Source organism: Schistocerca serialis, chromosome 9 (genome assembly GCF_023864345.2).
Source record: "Schistocerca serialis cubense isolate TAMUIC-IGC-003099 chromosome 9, iqSchSeri2.2, whole genome shotgun sequence".
NCBI lineage: Eukaryota > Metazoa > Arthropoda > Insecta > Orthoptera > Acrididae > Schistocerca > Schistocerca serialis.
In genome coordinates, this window is record NC_064646.1 from 340746145 (window position 1) to 340765675 (window position 19531).

General features: G+C 44.9%; 1 protein-coding gene across 1 annotated transcript in view; it reads left to right on the forward strand.

Annotated features, from left to right (window-relative positions):
* Positions 1 to 19531, forward strand: part of LOC126419910 (E3 ubiquitin-protein ligase MARCHF8) — a 109769-nt gene that overhangs the window by 1205 nt on the left and 89033 nt on the right. The gene's annotated exons all lie outside the window — the stretch shown is intronic.

Below are 19531 nucleotides of genomic sequence, written 5' to 3' on the forward strand. Positions count from 1 at the left end.
TGCTAACAGTTGTTAACATTATGTCACTGGCCAAAGCCAATGACTTATATTGAACATGCCTCTTGACCCATATACGAGATAATGTACATAAAAAAAAAGGATCTGCATTGTAAAACTAATCGACTTACCATTTTAAGCTTATTTATATACTGACACACATTCAGATTTTTCCCACATATTCCCTGCTAACACCGGAATACGAATCGGGATTACAGAAGCATCTGATTCCATCTGTCTGCTTTGACCCATGACATTGTCAGTATGGCAGAAATGGCCATTTTCAGTGTCTCCAAATATGGCAATACACAATACACGACAATACATACAAATACTACAATAAGATCTCCCTCCAAAAATATAATCAAACTAATGGGACAAGTGCTGGAAATTGGGAGTTTTAGGGTGGGGACAAGCTAAATACAAACATATAAAAACGCGCACCACACACCCAAATCATACAAAACGATGACAAAAAACCGACAATAAACAACACAAAATTCCCACAAAATCCACAGGTATCGGTCACTTCCTTTCACCTACGTAGCTCAACTGCAATTGTCAGTACCACAAAATTAAAACCTACAAAAATTAGAATTGTACCACAACTATCGATACCACAAAATCACAACTAAAACAACAGAAATTGGAATCGGATACTTCCCTTGATCCATAAAGGTCAACTTTCCTTGCGCTGCAACAGCTGACGATACCAAAGCACACAGCTATGATGACACAAATTTGTAATCGGACACTTCCCTTAACGTTTACAGGGTGATTCACAAAGATTTGCAACTATTTTAATATGTTATTGTACAAGTAAAACCAAAGAAAAAGTTCATATAAACATATGCCCGCAAATGTTTAGTTATGGCTGATAAAAGATTTTACCTGAAATTTAGCAGCTTCGCTAATATGAAGCCATTGCAAAACTGTACGAGGTTAAAGTAAAGCATGATTTCCTTTTATTTTGGTGTTGTTGGTCTGGTGAATCTAATGAAACATGTACCACACGTGTATCTGCAGTAGTTTTCCAGAACATCCAGAGAAGCAAGGACTATTATATAGATAAATTTATTTACTTTCCATTAAGAATGTAGAAATGTTTGTCATTGTTGGCAACTGTTAATGAGATGTTTCAGTCATTTCCTAACCTTGCAACGAGCTATTTTTCTGTATTATTCAGTGATAGGACATAATAACAACATTGCATTTTAAGTGAAACCACATAGTAACTGTTGGAGTTTCAGTTAATGTTAATACCATCATTCCCCCCTGCGGGTCCGGGGTAAGAATAGGCCCGAGGTATTCCTGCCTGTCGTAAGAGGCGACTAAAAGGAGTTTCAACCCCCCTGCGGGTTCGGGGATCAGAATAGGCCCGCGGTATTCCTGCCTGTCGTAAGAGGCGACTAAAAGGAGTCTCAAATGTTTCGGCCTTATGTGATGGTCCCCTCTCGGGTTTGACCTCCATCTTTCTAAATTATTCCGAAGAGCGAGCCAATTGGGGATGGGCGCCTTACATGGTGCACTGTATCCGTCGTGCAATTAGACCTTTAGCCGGATTGCTCGTCGTTGCAATGGTGTCCCGCTCGTTTTCGATCTCTTGGGCGAGAATACGTCCCTGGGTGCGATTACCACGCTGCCCTCTGCAGTGTTTCTTTTAACTGCGACGACGACCTTGGACATTTTTGCACCTAAGATCCAGCACGGTAGCCAGTCCGTTGTTGGGGGACCGCCATGTACCCTCTTGGTTGTAGCCCCCTGACAACACAGGGATCGCTCTACTGGTGCCTGCGCCGTTAACTCCCCACGTATGCCAAGGAGTAGATGCCTATCCTCCTGGGGTATCGGGACTCCCGGCAACGGCCATCCTGCCAGGTGGCCTTTGCTGTGGCTGGGTGGCGCCCGTGGGGAGGGCCCTTGGTCGGAGTAGGTGGCATCAGGGCGGATGACCCGCAATGAAGCGTGGTACATCATCTCTCGCTGGCGGCCAGCCGCCAGCAGTCTCTAAGCGTTCTCGGGCTCAATTTAATGCTCAGAAGTACGATCCGAAAACGTTCCCCTCCCTGGCCACGCCGTGGGAAGAGCGTAAGTCTCAGGATGGAGGTACCAGTTATTCGCCCCGATTCTTAGTTTGTACGAGAGCTGATGGGAAGTCTTTTCTCTCCACAAAGCCTCAGTTCTTTGTCGAGCATTTAGAGGACAAGTTTGGGGAGGTGGAGGGCTTGTCTAAAATGCGCTCTGGGTCAGTACTGATACAAACGGCATCCTCCGCCCAGTCATGCAGGTTACTTGCTTGTGACAAGTTGGGGGATGTTAACGTTACTATTACACCACATAAGAGTTTAAATATGGTCCAGGGTGTTATTTTCCATAGGGACCTCCTTTTGCAGTCTGATGACGAGCTGCGCGCCAACTTAGAACGTAGAGGTGTTCATTTCGTCCGGCGCGTTCATCGGGGTCCGAGGGACAATCAGGTTGCTACCGGTGCCTTCATCTTGGCCTTCGTGGGTGATACGTTACCGGAAAAGGTCAAGGTGATGGTCTACCGATGTGACGTCAAACCCTATATCCCGCCCCCGATGCGGTGCTTAAAGTGCTGGAAGTTCGGCCATATGTCTTCCCGCTGCACTTCCAGCCTCACATGTCGAGATTGCGGACACCCATCTCATCCCGATACTCCATGTGCCCCGCCTCCCATCTGCGTCAACTGCGGGGAGCACCATTCACCTTGCTCGCCTGACTGCAAAGTCTTTCAGAAAGAGCGCAAAATCATGGAATATAAGACCCTGGACCGGCTGACCTACACTGAGGCCAAAAGGAAATATGACAGACTCCATCCTGTGAGAATGACATCATCTTATGCAGCTGCTACAACACCTGTGCTAGCCCCATCAGTTTCGAGACTTCCAGCCAGCTCGATAAGCAGTAAGACTCCTCCTGCCCCCTTGCCCATGGGGGGCTCTACCCAACCGGTTGCTCCTGCACCACCTACCTCAGGAGCAACCTCCTCCCACCCGTCGGGGACGTCTGTCCCCGCTTCTCATCCGGAGAAGCGTCTAACTTCTTCAGCTACTCTCGCCCGTAAGAGTTCCCTTGGGACCCTCCCTTCCCAGGGTTCCACCAGCGGGAAGGATGACGGCCGCCAGTGGCATAAGTCCTCACCAGCGGCCGGGCGTAGGGCTTCACGATCCTCCTCTGTCCCGGAGACTGAATCGGTGAAGCCTTCCCAGCCGGTGAAACCCAAGGTTCAGCGAGAGAAGTCCAAGAAAAAGACCTCTAAGGCCAAAGAACTTGCGGTGGCACCAACCCCACCGCACCTTTTGCGCTCTGCGTCTGAGGGTGAAGTCGAGATTCTAGCGTCCGCTGAGGACCTTGATCTCGCTGGTCCCTCAGACGCCATGGATGCCTCTCGTACGGGCACTGAATCGGTGGCAGTGAGTGAACAAGCGGCGTAAATTGCCTTCCCAGTCCTTTCACGCCTTTCTCAGCCATGGACAATATCATCCTCCAGTGGAACTGCGGCGGTTTTTTCCACCATCTAGCTGAGCTCTGCCAACTTATCAGCCTTCGCCCTTTCTTCTGCATTGCTCTCCAGGAAACTTGGTTTCCAGCAATGCGAACCCCCGCCCTCCGTGGCTATCGGGGTTATTTTAAGAATCGGGCTGCTTATGAAAGGGTGTCTGGTGGCGTCTGCATATATGTCCTTCACACTCTGCACAGCGAGTCTGTCCCTCTCCAGACGCCTTTAGAGGCTGTCGCTGTACGCGTGTGGACGCCACAGGCTGTTACCGTCTGCAGTCTTTACATTCCACCGGATGGTGATGTCTCGCAGCATGTCCTGGCTGCACTGGTCGCCCAATTGCCGCCACCTTTCTTGCTATTGGGCGACTTCAACGCCCATAACCCTCTGTGGGGTGGGTCAGTGGCCACAGGTCGAGGCGCCATCGTTGAGCATTTATTGTCGCAGCTCGATCTCTCGCTGTTAAATGATGGTGCCTTCACACACTTCAGTGTGGCGCATGGCACCTACTCCGCCATTGACCTTTCCATCTGTAGCCATAGCCTCTTACCGTCTGTCCAATGGAGTGTGCATGACGACCTGTGTGGTAGTGGCCACTTTCTGCTCTTTTTGTCACTACCACAGCGTCACTCTTCTCATAGCCCTAGCAGATGGGCTATGAATAAGGCTGACTGGGATTTGTTCTCCTCCGCTGCCTCTTTTGAGCCTCTCTCTACTGACGACATTGATGCGGTGGTTCAATCGGTCACCACCGGAATCGTTACTGCCGCCAAATCTGCCATTCCCCGTTCTTCTGGGTCCCCTCGGCGGAAGGCTGTGCCTTGGTGGTCGCCTGAGATCGCTGAAGCGATTAAAGATCGCTGGCGGGCGCTCCAGCGTCACAAGCGACATCCCTCCTTAGCCCACCTTATTGCCTTCAAACGGCTGCGTGCACGGGCCCGCCTCCTTATCCGCCAAGGCAAGAAGGAGTGCTGGGAGCGGTATGTGTCCACCATTGGCCTCCATGTCACGGCCAAGATTCGACGCGTCTACGGCTATCGGACCCCTGCCAGCGTCCCTGCGCTCTCACTGAATGGAGCCGTTTGTACTGACTCCGACGTCATTGCAAATCGCTTAGCAGAGCATTTTGCTATGAGTTCCGCTTCTGCGAATTACCCCCAGGCCTTCCGCTCCATTAAAGAGCGGCTGGAACGTCGGAGCCTTTCGTTTCGCACCAACCAACCGGAATCTTACAATTCTCCATTCAGTGAGTGGGAATTTCGCAGTACCCCTAGCTGCTTGCCCTGATACCGCTCCTGGGCCAGATGGCATCCACTGTCAGATGCTGAAACACCTTTCAGTGGACTGCCAGCGGCGCCTTCTCGATCTTTACAACCGTCTTTGGGTTGAGGGGTAGTTTCCGTCGCAATGGCGGGAAGGCATTGTCATCCCCGTTTTGAAACCTGGACAGACCCCTCTGGAGGTGGACAGCTATCGTCCCATTAGCCTCACCAACGTTCTTTGTAAGTTGCTTGAACGGATGGTGAGCCGGCGCTTGCATTGGGTACTGGAGTCTCGGGGCCTTCTGGCTCCGTCTCAGGGTGGGTTCCGTAAAGGCCGCTCCGCCACCGACAATCTGGTGAGCCCGGAGTCGGCCATCCGTACTGCTTTTGCCCGCTGTCAGCACCTGGTCGCTGTCTTTTTCGACATGCGGAAGGCATACGATACGACATGGCGTCATCACATTCTTTCTACGCTTCATGGATGGGGTCTTCGGGGTCCTCTGCCGATTTTTATCCACAATTTTCTGTCGTGTCGTACCTTCCGCGTGCAAGTCGCGGCCTCGTATAATTCCTCCCACGTCCAGGAGAACGGTGTGCCACAGGGCTCTGTTTTAAGTGTCTGTCTGTTTTTAATAGCCATTAACGGGCTTGCTGCGGCCGTGGGAAATTCTATCTCCGCTTCCCTGTATGCTGACGACTTCTGCCTTTACTACAGCTCTACTGGCATTGCAGCTGTTGAACGTCAGCTACAGGGCGCTATCCATAAGGCGCAGTCTTGGGCTGTAGCGCATGGGTTTCAGTTTTCGGCAGCCAAGATCCGCGTTATGCATTTCTGCCGGCGCCGAACAGTCCATCCTGAGCCGCGGCTTTATCTTGCCGAAGAACTCCTTGCTGTGGTGGAGACCCACAGGTTTTTGGGGGTGGTTTTCGATGCCCGGTTGACTTGGCTGCCTCATATCCGGCAGCTGAAACAGACGTGTTGGCGGCATCTAAACGCTCTGAGATGCTTGAGCCACACCCGCTGGGGCGCCGACCGCTCTACCCTGTTGTGGCTCTACCAGGCATTAATCCAGTCCCGTCTGGATTATGGGAGCCTGGCTTATGGCTCAGCATCCCCATCTGCGTTACGGGTGCTGGACCCAATTCTCCACAGCGGGATACGCCTTGCCACTGGTGCTTTCCGCACCAGCCCTGTGGACAGCGTACTAGTGGAGGCAGGTGTCCCTCCACTGCGGGTACGACGCCAACAATTACTGGCTGCTTATGCTGCCCATGTTTTTAGTTTGCCCGGGCATCCAAATTACCGTGTCCTGTTCCCGCAGTCGGTTGTCCATCTGCCGGACCGTCGGCCCCGGTCGGGTTGTCCGATCGCCGTACGCGTCGAGGAGCTTCTCTGCGGGCTTGGGTTTTTCCCTGTTCCGCCTCCTTTCCAGGCGCCTCTGCGTACACCCCCGTGGTGTGTTCCTCGCCCTTGCCTTCGGCTCGACTTGGCACAGGGCTCGAAGGACTCGGTCCCTCCAGAGGCCTTCCGCCGCCGCTTTTATTCCATCCTTGCCACGTATCAGGGCTCTGGAATTGTTTACACCAACGGTTCGATGGTTGCTGGTCGTGTCGGGTATGCGCTAACTCTAGGGGACCATTCCGAACAACGGTCCTTGGCGGCTGGCTGCAGCGTTTACACTGTTGAGCTAGTCGCCATCTTTCGAGCCCTAGAGTATATCCGCTCCTGCTCAGGTGAGTCCTTCGTGATCTGTAGCGATTCCCTGAGCGGTTTACGAGCTCTCGACCAGTGTTTTCCTCGTTCTCGTCTGGTGATGGCTGTCCATGAGTCCCTGCATACTCTTGCGCGTTGCGGCTGCTCTGTGGTCTTTGTGTGGACCCCCGGTCATGTCAGTATCCCGGGCAATGAACATGTTGACCGCCTGGCGAAAGAGGCCACGTGTAAACCATCTCTGGATGTTGGCCTCCCAGAGACTGATTTGCGGGCAGTCCTCCGCCGAAAAGTTTTTGCGCTTTGGGACGCTGAATGGCGCGATCGGATTACACCCAATAAACTCCGTGCCATTAAGGAGACGACGACTGTGTGGCGGTCATCCATGCGAGCCAACCGCAGGGACTCCGTCGTCCTTTGTCGGCTCCGCATTGGCCACTCCCGGCTAACACACAGTTATTTACTGCGCCGGGAGGACCCTCCTGTATGTCGCTGCGGGGCGGCTTTGACAGTGGCCCACATTCTGTTTGCCTGCCCCCTTTTAGCTGTGGTCAGGTAGACATTTGCGCTGCCTGATATGCTCCCTGTCCTTTTAACCGACGACTCCACTATGGCTGACTTAGTTTTACGTTTTATTCGGGCAGGGGGATTTTATCATTTAATCTGAGTGTTTCTGTTTTATTTTATTGTTTTGTGTTGATTCTGGCCTTTGGCCTATGATTTTCAACTGATGTTTTTTTTTAATGTGTTTCTAAGTGGTTGGCTTTTCCTTTTTTCTTTCTATGGTCAGCCAACCACCGTCACACTCTGTGTGATTTTAGTTCATTTTGTCTTGTCTTTGTCTCAGTTTCTCTTGTTCTGTATCGTCTGTGATCTCTTCTGTTCCTCGTTTTTATTCTCTGTGGGTGTTCTTTGTCTTTGGAAAGAGGGACCGATGACCATAGCAGTCTGGTCCCTTTAATCCCCCAAACCAACCAACCAATACCATCATTTTTCCAAAATTAAATTCTCTACAACTTCTGTTGAAAACCTCGTGCAATTGTCTGGAATTTGAAAAAACAAATTGGGCCACGTAGTTAATGAATTAAAAATTTTTCAAAATTACTTCCTTGTTTCTGTGGATGTTCTGGAAGACTACTGCAAATACATATTTTATTAGATTCTCCAGATCAGTAACAACAAAATAAATAGAAAATAAATAGAAACTGTGCTTTACTGTAACCTCGTACAGTTTTGGAATGGCTTCATATTAGTGAAGTTGCTAAATGTCAGTAAAAATCTTTTTTACTAGCCATAACTCCGTAACTAAACATTTGCGAACTTTTATATGAACTTTTGTTTTAACATATTAAAATATTTGCATATCTTTGTGAATCACCCTATATAGGTCAACCACAGCTGATGATACCAAAACACATACATCTGCAATGACAACATGTGGAATCTGACGCTTCGTTAAACATATATAGGTCAACCACAGCTGACGGTAACCAGAAACAAACACCTACAAGTGCAATAAATAAAACCAAACCCACAAAACATCACAACTCGCAAACAATAGATAAAAAAACGGCTACTTACCGCAAACAAATACCGGCGCCACACACTAGGTTAGCCACCCCAATCACACACACACACACACACACACACACACACACACACACACACACACACACACACGCAAAACCCTCAGGTAACCACATTTTACTAACTGCCCTCCAAAAAAACGCGAAAAATGCAGTACACCCCAGGGACGCTCTTCTGCCAGCAGTGCTAATCTAGGCCTAAATGAGATTGCAGGTTAAAAGAGCACCTGTCCCCCCTCCCTATGACTGATTTAACCATCCCCCAAGAGCCCTCTATTGTATTGGGTCACACCCCAATTTCATAATTTTTGAACTATTAAACTATGGTCTACAACTAAATGATCATATCTCCTCTTCTCCAATCCCCTGTATGATGAAAAAGCATCTGACATTGCAGTATTCTCCTCCTGTAGATACTCTTCAATTAACCCCACCAATTCCCTCTTATTACGCCCCTCTAAAACCCTGAAAACACAATCCACATACCCGCCTCCCAAAATAACACCCCCCCTACACTCATAAACCAAACGGAGACTTACCCCCCCCCCCCCCCCAATACTTTCTCTTCCCAAACTGAGATTCATCTATCGTGACCACCACCCTCGACCCATCTGACTTACCCCTATGCTTCACATATTCCAAACACACTTCTCCACAAAAAGAAAACCAATCTAAAACCGTCTTCTCACTCAGTCCAGTCTTATGTGTGCAAAAACTGATAGAGGACTATAACAAAAATAGTAAGTCATCAAAATAATCTGTCTATTGGCCAACCTAGATTTCTCAAACCAGATACTGCATCTGATGGAGCCCCAAACATTATCCTTTTGACACCGCCACATATAACAGCCCCTGGTCCGAGACGCCGAAACTCTCGCCAACCTCATGTTTTCCCAGCACACACTGTATTTCACAATCTCTGCCAACAGTCTGAGCATGTCGTCACCCATCTCCGCACACAACCTCGCACTATTGTATTTCATAGTCATATCCATACCTATAAAAGAAACCACACAATAAATTAACTGTCTTACCGCGCCAGAAATAGCAAACCAATAACATATGTCAACAATGCAATCACATGAACAAACAAAAAAATTTTATTGGTAACCCAATGAAACCAATTTCAATTCTTGTCAGACACTCTCAAAAACTGCACTTTGCCAACACCAAAGCCCTGTTGTTGTTGTGGTCTTCAGTCCTGAGACTGGTTTGATGCAACTCTCCATGCTACTCTATCCTGTGCAAGCCTCTTCATCTCCCAGTACCTACTGCAACCTACATCCTTCTGAATCTGCTTAGTGTATTCATCTCTTGGTCTCCCCCTACGATTTTTACCCTCCACGCTGCCCTCTAATACTAAATTGGTGATCCCGTGATGCCTCAGAACATGTCCTACCAACCGATCCCTTCTTCTCGTCAAGTTGTGCCACAAACTTCTCTTCTCCCCAATCCTATTCAATACTTCCTCATTAGTTATGTGATCTACCCATCTAATCTTCAGCATTCTTCTGTAGCACCACATTTTGAAAGCTTCTATTCTCTTCTTGTCCAAACTATTAACCGTCCATGTTTCACTTCCATACATGGCTACACTCCATTAAAATACTTTCAGAAATGACTTCCTGACACTTAAATCTATACTTGATGTTAACAAATTTCTCTTCTTCAGAAACGCTTTCCTTGCCATTGCCAGTCTACATTTTATATCCTCTCTACTTCGACCATCATCAGTTATTTTGCTCCCCAAATAGCAAAACTCCTTTACTACTTTAAGTGTCTCATTTCCTAATCTAATACCCTCAACATCACCCGACTTAATTCGACTACATTCCATTATCCTCGTTTTGCTTTTGTTGATGTTCATCTTATATCCTCCCTTCAAGACACCATCCATTCCGTTCAATTGCTCTTCCAAGTCCTTTGCTGTCTCTGACAGAATTACATGTCATCGGCGAACCTCAAAGTTTTTATTTCTTCTCCATGGATTTTAATACGTACTCCAAATTTTTCTTTTGTTTCCTTTACTGCTTGCTCAATATACAGATTTAATAACATCGGGGAGAGGCTACAACCCTGTCTCACTCCCTTCCCAACCACTGCTTCCCTTTCATGTCCCTCGACTCTTATAACTGCCATCTGGTATCTGTACAAATTGTAAATAGCCTTTCGTCCCCTGTATTTTACCCCTGCCACCTTTAGAATTTGAAAGAGAGTATTCCAGTCAACATTGTCAAAAGCTTTCTCTAAGTCTACAAATGCTAGAAATGTAGGTTTGCCTTTCCTTAATCTTTCTTCTAAGATAAGTCGTAAGGTCAGTATTGCCTCACGTGTTCCAGTATTTCTACGGAATCCAAACTGATCTTCCCCGAGGTCGGCTTCTACTAGTTTTTCCATTCGTCTGTAAAGAATTCGTGTTAGTATTTTGCAGCTGTGGCTTATTAAACTGATTGTTCGGTAATTTTCACATCTGTCAAAACCTGCTTTCTTTGGGATTGGAATTATTATATTCTTCTTGAAGTCTGAGGGTATTTCACCTTGTTTCATACAACTTGCTCACTAGATGGTAGAGTTTTGTCAGGACTGGCTCTCCCAAGGCCGTCAGTAGTTCCAATGGAATGTTGTCTACTCCGGGGGCCTTGTTTCGACTCAGGTCTTTCAGTGCTCTGTCAAACTCTTCACGCAGTATCGTATCTCCCATTTCATCTTCATCTACATCCTCTTCCATTTCCATAATATTGTCCTCAAGTACATCGCCCTTGTATAGACCCTCTATATACTCCTTCCACCTTTCTGCTTTCCCTTCTTTGCTTAGAACTGGGTTTCCATCTGAGCTCTTGATGTTCATACAAGTGTTTCTCTTATCTCCAAAGGTCTCTTTAATTTTCCTGTAGGCATTATCTATCTTACCCCTAGTGAGATAAGCCTCTACATCCTTACATTTGTCCTCTAGCCATCCTTGCGTAGCCATTTTGCACTTCCTGTCGATATCATTTTTGAGACGTTTGTATTCCATTTTGCCTGCTTCATTTACTGCATTTTTATATTTTCTCCTTTCATCAATTAAATTCAATATTTCTTCTGTTACCCAAGAATTTCTACTAGCCCTTGTCTTTTTACCTACTTGATCCTCTGCTGCCTTCACTACTTCATCCCTCAAAGCTACCCATTCTTCTTCTACTGTATTTCTTTCCCCTATTTCTGTCAATTGTTCTCTTATGCTCTCCCTGAGACTCTGTACAACCTCTGGTTCTTTCAGTTTATCCAGGTCCCATCTCCTTAAATTCCCACCTTTTTGCAGTTTCTTCAGTTTTAATCTACAGTTCATAACCAATGAATTGTGGTCAGAGTCCACATCTGCCCCTGGAAATGTCTTACAATTTAAAACCTGGTTCCTAAATCTCTGTCTTACCATTATATAATGTATCTGATACCTTTTAGTATCTCCAGGGTTCTTCCACGTATACAACCTTCTATCATGATTCTTAAACCAAGTGTTAGATATGATTAAGTTATGCTCTGTGCAAAATTCTACCAGGCGGCTTCCTCTTTCATTTCTTATCCCCAATCCATATTCACCTACTACGTTTCCTTCTCTCCCTTTTCCTACACTCGAATTCCAGTCACCCATGACTATTAAATGTTCGTCTCCCTTCACTATCTGAATAATTTCTTTTATTTCAGCATACATTTCTTCAATTTCTTCGTCATCTGCAGAGCTAGTTGGCATATAAACTTGTACTACTGTAGTAGCTGTGGGCTTCGTATCTATGTTGGCCACAATAATGCGTTCACTATGTTGTTTGTAGTAGCTTACCCGCATTCCTATTTTCCTATTCATTATTAAACCTACTCCTGTATTACCCCTATTTGACTTTGTGTTTATAACCCTGTAGTCACCTGACCAGAAGTCTTGTTCCTCCTGCCACCGAACTTCGCTAATTCCCACTATATCTAACTTTAACCTATCCATTTCCCTTTTTAAATTTTCTAACCTACCTGCCCGATTAAGGGATCTGACATTCCACGCTCCGATCCAAAGAACGCCAGTTTTCTTTCTCCTGATAACGACATCCTCTTGAGTAGTCCCCGCTCGGAGATCCGAATGGGGGACTATTTTACCTCCGGAATATTTTACCCAAGAGGACGCCATCATCATGTAATCATACAGTAAAGCTGCATGCCCTCGGGAAAAATTACGGCTGTAGTTTCCCCTTGCTTTCAGCCGTTCGCAGTACCAGCACAGCAAGGCCGTTTTGGTTATTGTTACAAGGCCAGATCAGTCAATCATCCAGACTGTTGCCCTTGCAACTACTGAAAAGGCTGCTGCCCCTCTTCAGGAACCACACGTTTGTCTGGCCTCTCAACAGATACCCCTCCGTTGTGGTTGCACCTACGGTACGGCTATCTGGATCGCTGAGGCACGCAAGCCTCCCCACCAACGGCAAGGTCCATGGTTCATGGGGGGACCAAAGCCCTAATGAATCCAATACACCACATAAGGAAATACGGAAGCGTCCGATCCCACCTGTCTGCTTTGACCCATGTCACAAATATGGCGGAAACAAAAACAAACACACACACTTTCCACAAGAAGCCTAATGACACTAACGGGACAAGCGCGGGAAATGGGGTGTTTTGGGTGGGGGGCAAACTAAATATAAACAAATTTAGACGCCTTGCGTAGCTACAACGTGTAAGTGAAGACAGCCATGCCTGATTACCCACCCACCTCCCAAGGGGTCGTAACCCCTGCAACCCATAGAAGATAAAGATGCTTCAGTAGCTGATTAGTGTTTTTTGTCTTTTAAAAAAAAAAAAATCTCATGGGATAGAACGAACAGATCCGAAAGATAAATATAATGAACTAAAACAGAAATTCGAGGAAACAGGTAATTAAAATAAGTAATAAGTGTTTTTAAATTAAAAAAAAAATCTCACGAGATAGAACGAACAGATCAGAAAAGTAAATAAAATAAGATAAAACAGAACTGGAGACAGCCACACTCAAACCAAACTCCGCACCGTCATGACATCACACACGACAACACCCTTACGTCATGGGTCAAAGCCGACGCGTTGGATCGGACGCTTCTGTCGACCCCCACATAACACACACACACACACACACACACACACACACACACACACACACCACCACCACCACCACAAACTGCAACAAGATGACATCTATAAACACAACCAACTCATAAACTAGAACTCCGCACCCTAATGACGTCACACACCACAACACCTGACCCTTTGAATTATAGATGACTGATACCACGTGAAACTGGTTACTTTATGAGAAATATGGGTGATTGTTTCAATAAATAAATTATGTTAAAACCTGTTTGACATTATTAAGCACTATATTATGATGCAGTAGACACTCATTTAAACAAATTTCAAGAAACTGAGTAATAGCCATTTCTGTTTAAGGAGTGTTCTATGAGAATAAAAAATCTTGTTATTACAAATCTGATTGCTAGTTGTGTCAGAAAGAAGAAACTTTAATAACTGGTGCAGTTGTTGTTTGACAATTGTTTTACTGAAGAAAAATGATCTGCAGAAATGTCAACTGTTTCTGCCCTTTGCACCGTTTTTGGGACATTGCTATTCCTTTTACACCTAGTTATTTTATCTTGTTTAGTAGTGTTTCATGTCAGTAGTGTCAAAAAGCTTAAAAGTTTAGGAATATGTCTGTAACACAGTGTTCCTTGTCAAGCACTTCAAATATCACTTTCCTGAACACTGTAATGGCTGATGTTGCACTTTTCCCACTTCGAAAACCAAACTATGCTTTGTTAAAAATGTTTTATTCATGTAACTCGTTAGTGTATCTTTCATGATTGATTCTGTTATTTTTGAAATGCAGACAGTAGTGAAACTGGCCTATAGTTTTTAATACTCTGCATTACACGTGTGCCTTAGTTAGTCTGGAAAATTACTTGAACCAAAGGACATATACTATGTTTCTTGTTGAGGCTTGTATGGTGAGTATGCACTTCTTCAAAACCGAGAATGGAACTTCACCCATGCGTGCTTACCATTTTTTTAAATCCTGAATAGTCTTACTGACTTTAAGCTCATTTTGTAAATATGATTCTCGGATGACTGCTGTCTTCAGGTGCGGTCAACAAATTGCTGAGACTGTGATCAAAGCCTCCTGTTTGACCCAGAGTGAAAAGAGATTGCAGACCTGAGTGTGCCAAATTTGGTGACAGTAGCACAGCTATTATCATCAGTAGTGAGAGGGACAGCTCTGCCAGCTGTCAGATGATAAATCAACAGCTTCGACACATGTGCAGAGGCTGTCAGACATACTGTGCACTACTATCAGCTGGCCCAGCAGCCTCTTTTGGTAGCTGCCCGCTGATGTACTTTCTTTAGTAGTACAGCCCCAGTAGAAAGATGTCAACAGGAGAATTTTGGTTTTTATTCCATAGTGTGTCCTGTATTGGCGCAGTGCTCAACCACTGCAGATATCTGTGTCTGTTCCTGGCGTGTATGTCAATGTTCAACACATATATCGTCCGCAGTGCAACAAGTCCGTCCAGTGCATGACATCACACAGCAGGGAATCTTGTAGTTAACAGACCTTCTTAAATCAAGATTATCTTTCACTGAGCTTAAAGCAGCTTTGAATTTCATTGGTGGAAAAAAGACACATTTAACTTTATGTTTCTCCTATTTTGAAAGAAACACCTCTGATGTGTGGCAAGATAGCCACTCCTCTTTATTCTTTACTTTCTTCCAGCTCCTTGTGTTGTGTAACAAGTATTGAGCATAAGACATGGTGAATCTCCCATTCGGAATATCCATTATCTAAAAATACAGTATGGAGATAGCATAGCTCTTCAGGTACTCGTCTGAATCTGGTATGGCTTCCGCTCTGTGGACCAACGTCCTAAGCACGCCACTCCATTTTAAAGGATGGTGACAGCTGGTGTATATAGGTGTAAGGCACACAGCGTGACCCAAAATGCCATCCTCTTTTCTGTGCAGAAACACATCCAGGAACAGTAGTTCACCATTTTTCTACCTCTCCATCATAAACTTAATGTTTGAATGAAGAGAATTTAAGTGTTGCAAAAATGAATCCAGCAATGCACTGCCATGGGGCCAGATAACAAAGGTATGTACACAAATTGCCAAAAAGCTTGTAGATTTCAGTTCTAAAGACTGGCCACAGTGGGTGACTAGGGACTACCCGTTTCGACACTGTCAATCTGTTCAAAGTATTGCTCATTGGATGAAAAAAGTGCCTAACAGCGCACTTCGGCCCTTCAGTGGGAAAATGTGAGCACTACATTCACAGCTCGGAAGATTTTGTCTATCGGCTCAAGGACTTACGACTTGCGTAGCGATTCTCATTAGTTTTGATGTGTTCTTACTTTTCTCTTGAGTGTCGTTGCAGGAATCACTGTTGCTCACTGGCAAGAAGCTTGAAGGGGGACTTTTCAATTTGTTTAAGCACGTGCTCACTTCAGCATACTTTTTGTATGCTGAGGTACACCACCTCCATACTGTATTTTTAGAGAAAGGATATTCTGAACAGGAGATTCATCATGCCTTACAGCCGGGGCATGTTAGACAAAGTGAGGAGCTGGAAAAAAGTTAAGAACAAAGAGGAATGCCCATCTTGTCTCAAATCGGTGTAGTTTCTTTGCAAATAAGAGGAACATAAAGTTAAATGTGTCTATCATCTGCCAATGAAACTTGGACTCAGTGGAAGATGATCTTAGTGTAAGAAGGCCTTGTGTCTATAAGATTCCCTGTAGTTGCGGGACATTGTACATTGGACAGACTTGTCACAACATGGAGAACAGATATGTCAAACATTGATGACACACACGTGTGGACCAGCCAGAGAAATCTGCAATGGCTGAGCATTGTCTCACTACAGGGCACAGTATGGAAAACAAAAACACCAAAATTCTTTTGTCTGTGTCATTTTACTGGGAAAGTGTTATTAAAAAGCAGTGGAAATTCGCAGCTCGACTAATGTGTTGAACAGGGACACAGGATACCAGCCTAGCTCAGCAAGGGATCCAGTGCAGGCTATTTTAAAAACACAATGACCACAAAGAGGGATTTGGCCGTACAAGGGATGACACTGCGGTGGTGATGTAGATATTCAGGTGACAACAGCAAGAATCGACACCAGTGCAAACATGTATATCGGTAGGTGGCTCCCAACAGAGGCCACTGGAGCAGCTGATAGAAGTGCAATGCATGATTGACAGTCTCTCAATGTGCGTAGAAGCTGTTGGTTCATCGTCTGAAAGGTGATGTAGCTGTCTCTGTCTGGCATTTTGCTCGAGAAACACATTCACAACTAGTCCAACAGGAGAGCTTCAAGCAACACATCATCATTGTCCGTACTATCGTGGTACCGTTGGGCTTTCAGGGCCTGTTTGGGTGGAGTTTAGTTATCTAAGTCTTTGGGTGTGCTACATGTGTTTCAGGAAGATTTTGGTACAACTACATGGCAATAATAGAGAAATAGCCAGTTGCAGAACATGCCAATTCCTGTGGATTTTCTATTATTCTACCCCATCTAGGATTTATAACAACAAAAACAATCAATTATTGATAAAATTATTTAATTGTTTAGATAATAAATCTTCTAACCAAGCGGCAGCAGAACACACACATTTAAGACTGTAATGATTGACAAGCTTTCGGAGTCAGTGGCTCCTTCTTCAGGCAGAAGACTCTTTCTTTCTCATCCCGTACGATAAGTCACCCCTGACCCACCATTCTGGGTGTTTCCTAGACCTCTCCAGTACTTATCCTCCACCCTTCTTCCTTCCCCTTCAACCCTTCTGCCTGAAGAAGGAACCACTGACTCCGAAAGCTTGCCAATGGCAATAGTCTTTTGTGTGTGTGTTCTGCTGCCGCTTGGTGAGTAGATTTTTTTACCCATGTAGGATTTGTGTGTTATTATACTTGTCAGCATTTTCCAGTTTCATGATATGCCACACTACTTTCCTTTATTTTCTGCATTATAAATATTTTGTCATTAAATGATATTTCTGCAGCAACTTTTTGCATACTTTATTTTATTTTATTTACTTTATTAACTTCATTTTTTTGTACCAGTATAGAACTGCAAAAATTTAGAGTCTGAGAGAACTTCCTAAAACCCACAGTTATCTATAAATTTTCCTTGGCTGCTGCTGCTGTTAAAATGGCTACATTTGGAAATGTTTCCTCAAAATTTAATGCAAACCATGTACAAAATTTAGAGGAGTTAACATCTACGTTGATGTTTGTGTATACTTCATTCCAGATTTGATTTACATGTGCCATAGAAAAGGTTTGTATTTTATGTTTTGAGAAGATCCATCTACAGCTATGTACATGCTCTAAAAGCCGCTGTATGGTGCATGGTGGAAGCTACCTCATACCACTAATATATAATTTCCTTTCCTGTTTCACTCGCAAATAGAGCAAGGGATAAACAGCCATCTGTATGCCTTAATAAAATCCTTATGTCTGTTATCTTATCTTTGTGGTTATTACACAAAATGTACATTGGCGGCAGTAGAATAATTCTGCAGTCAGCTTCAAATGTGAGTTCTCTAAATATTTTCAATAGTGCTTCACAAAACGAATGTTGTTTTCTCTCCAGGGATTCCCATTTGGGAAAAAATAGATAGGCAACCTAGACCTATTACATGCATCCAGATAACTTCACAGTGAGACTCAGTTTTGACCTCGATATACACAACATTTTTGTGATGTCTAATTTGTCTTTTTGTTATATGTTCTATACCTTTCTAAATATTTCAGAGCTTTCTGATTTGAGTTTCAGCCAGTTCTCAGTTCCAAGAAAAATTTGATTGGGACAACTTTCCCAGTGAGCAGTAAATACAGAAACTTTGTTGTGAGCACTTTGACAGTTTACTGTTAAAATTTTGACAGTTGAAGTATCTTTACATTATATGCCGCCCGATTTCTTTCTCTGCGTATCGACTGACAAGCATTCATCAGAAGATCTTGTACTAACACCTAGCCTAAAAAAGAACAGTATGCACTCCACAAGTACTGTGCTACCCAAATAGCTGCTTCCTTCGTGCAGTGCACCCATAAACTGTCAAGGTGGAGGGATCCTCCAATTCTCCTCCCCATAACACAGGTCCAGAAATATGCAGCTAAAAGTATCACAGAATCGATAGAGCCTTTGGTCGAGACTCTCCAATTAGCTCCAAACCAGAGGACACTGAACAGTTCTGGGAATGGTGCTCCAAATTGTGCATTACACTCTCACGCTATGAGCGAGGCCAACGGTTTTCGGCATCTCCTCCTTCGGCCCTCAGAATCGAGACAACAGACATTGGTGCCGCTGTAAGCTACAACTTGCAGTCGACTATACCCTGCACTCTCTGTACACTCAATAGCTGTGGGCCAGGCCCCCTCTGCATCTCACATATGAGGCCACCTGACAGACACGCTGAACATGAATTGGATTTCTTTTCAGCCCTGGACACTACTCCCTAAGGGACTCCATAGTGTGTTTAACTTTGGAGCTTCCGATAACTAGCGGTGCCGCTCGGACACCGCTGAAGAAGTGCTCACCTGCCCACTCGCAGGGTGAATGGGCAAGGCTGGACGGCCAGCCTCCACACCGACTCTCTGCTTTGAGTGACGTGAATACATTACCACCTACCACTCACCCTTTGGTAAGGGTGAATGCCCTAACTTTTACAGGGGCAGTGATTATCGATGTTGAACCACTTATTTTAAGATGCCTGGTAGCTGGGTGGGGTATCAGTTCTCATTCTGAGTCACACATTTAGTTGAGGGAGTTCTCACTAGATAGCATGGTACTGATATAACATATTTTGCTTTAGCAGTTTTGTGCAGTTTAGTTGGTGTTCATCTTGAATATCAAATGTGGCGCATATGTATGACCTTTATTTTCAAGTAAGTATTTTCATATGTAAATTTAGTCCATGCTAATGAACTTCAGCACAATAGTTGTGTGACAGAAGTTTGTTCATTTCATATTTTTGGTACGTTACTCTTGGTTAGCACTGCTAATCACCATGCTACCAGGATACAACTTTCATCCAGTATGGCTGGGAGGTGTCTTAGGGACGAGGAAATCCAAAAACTTCCTTTCGAGGTCCTTCCATTACCATCAGACAATGAAATATGTTTGTTTGACAACTCTGGTAGTGACAGTACATATGAACCCAGTTGTGATATATTATATTAACTATGTTCAGAAGAAAATAGCAATGATTTAGATGAGAATTTCTCAAAATGTAATCATCACTTGTACAATAATAAACAAACTTCTGTGGCAAAAACGCTGTCAAATGATCTTTCGTTAGCCTCTGACTCAATTTCGGTACCTCTGTCAGACCTGCAAGTATACCTATTGTTCAGAATGATCCTCCACAATGGAGTCAGAATTTCAGAATAGAAGTATTGCCCA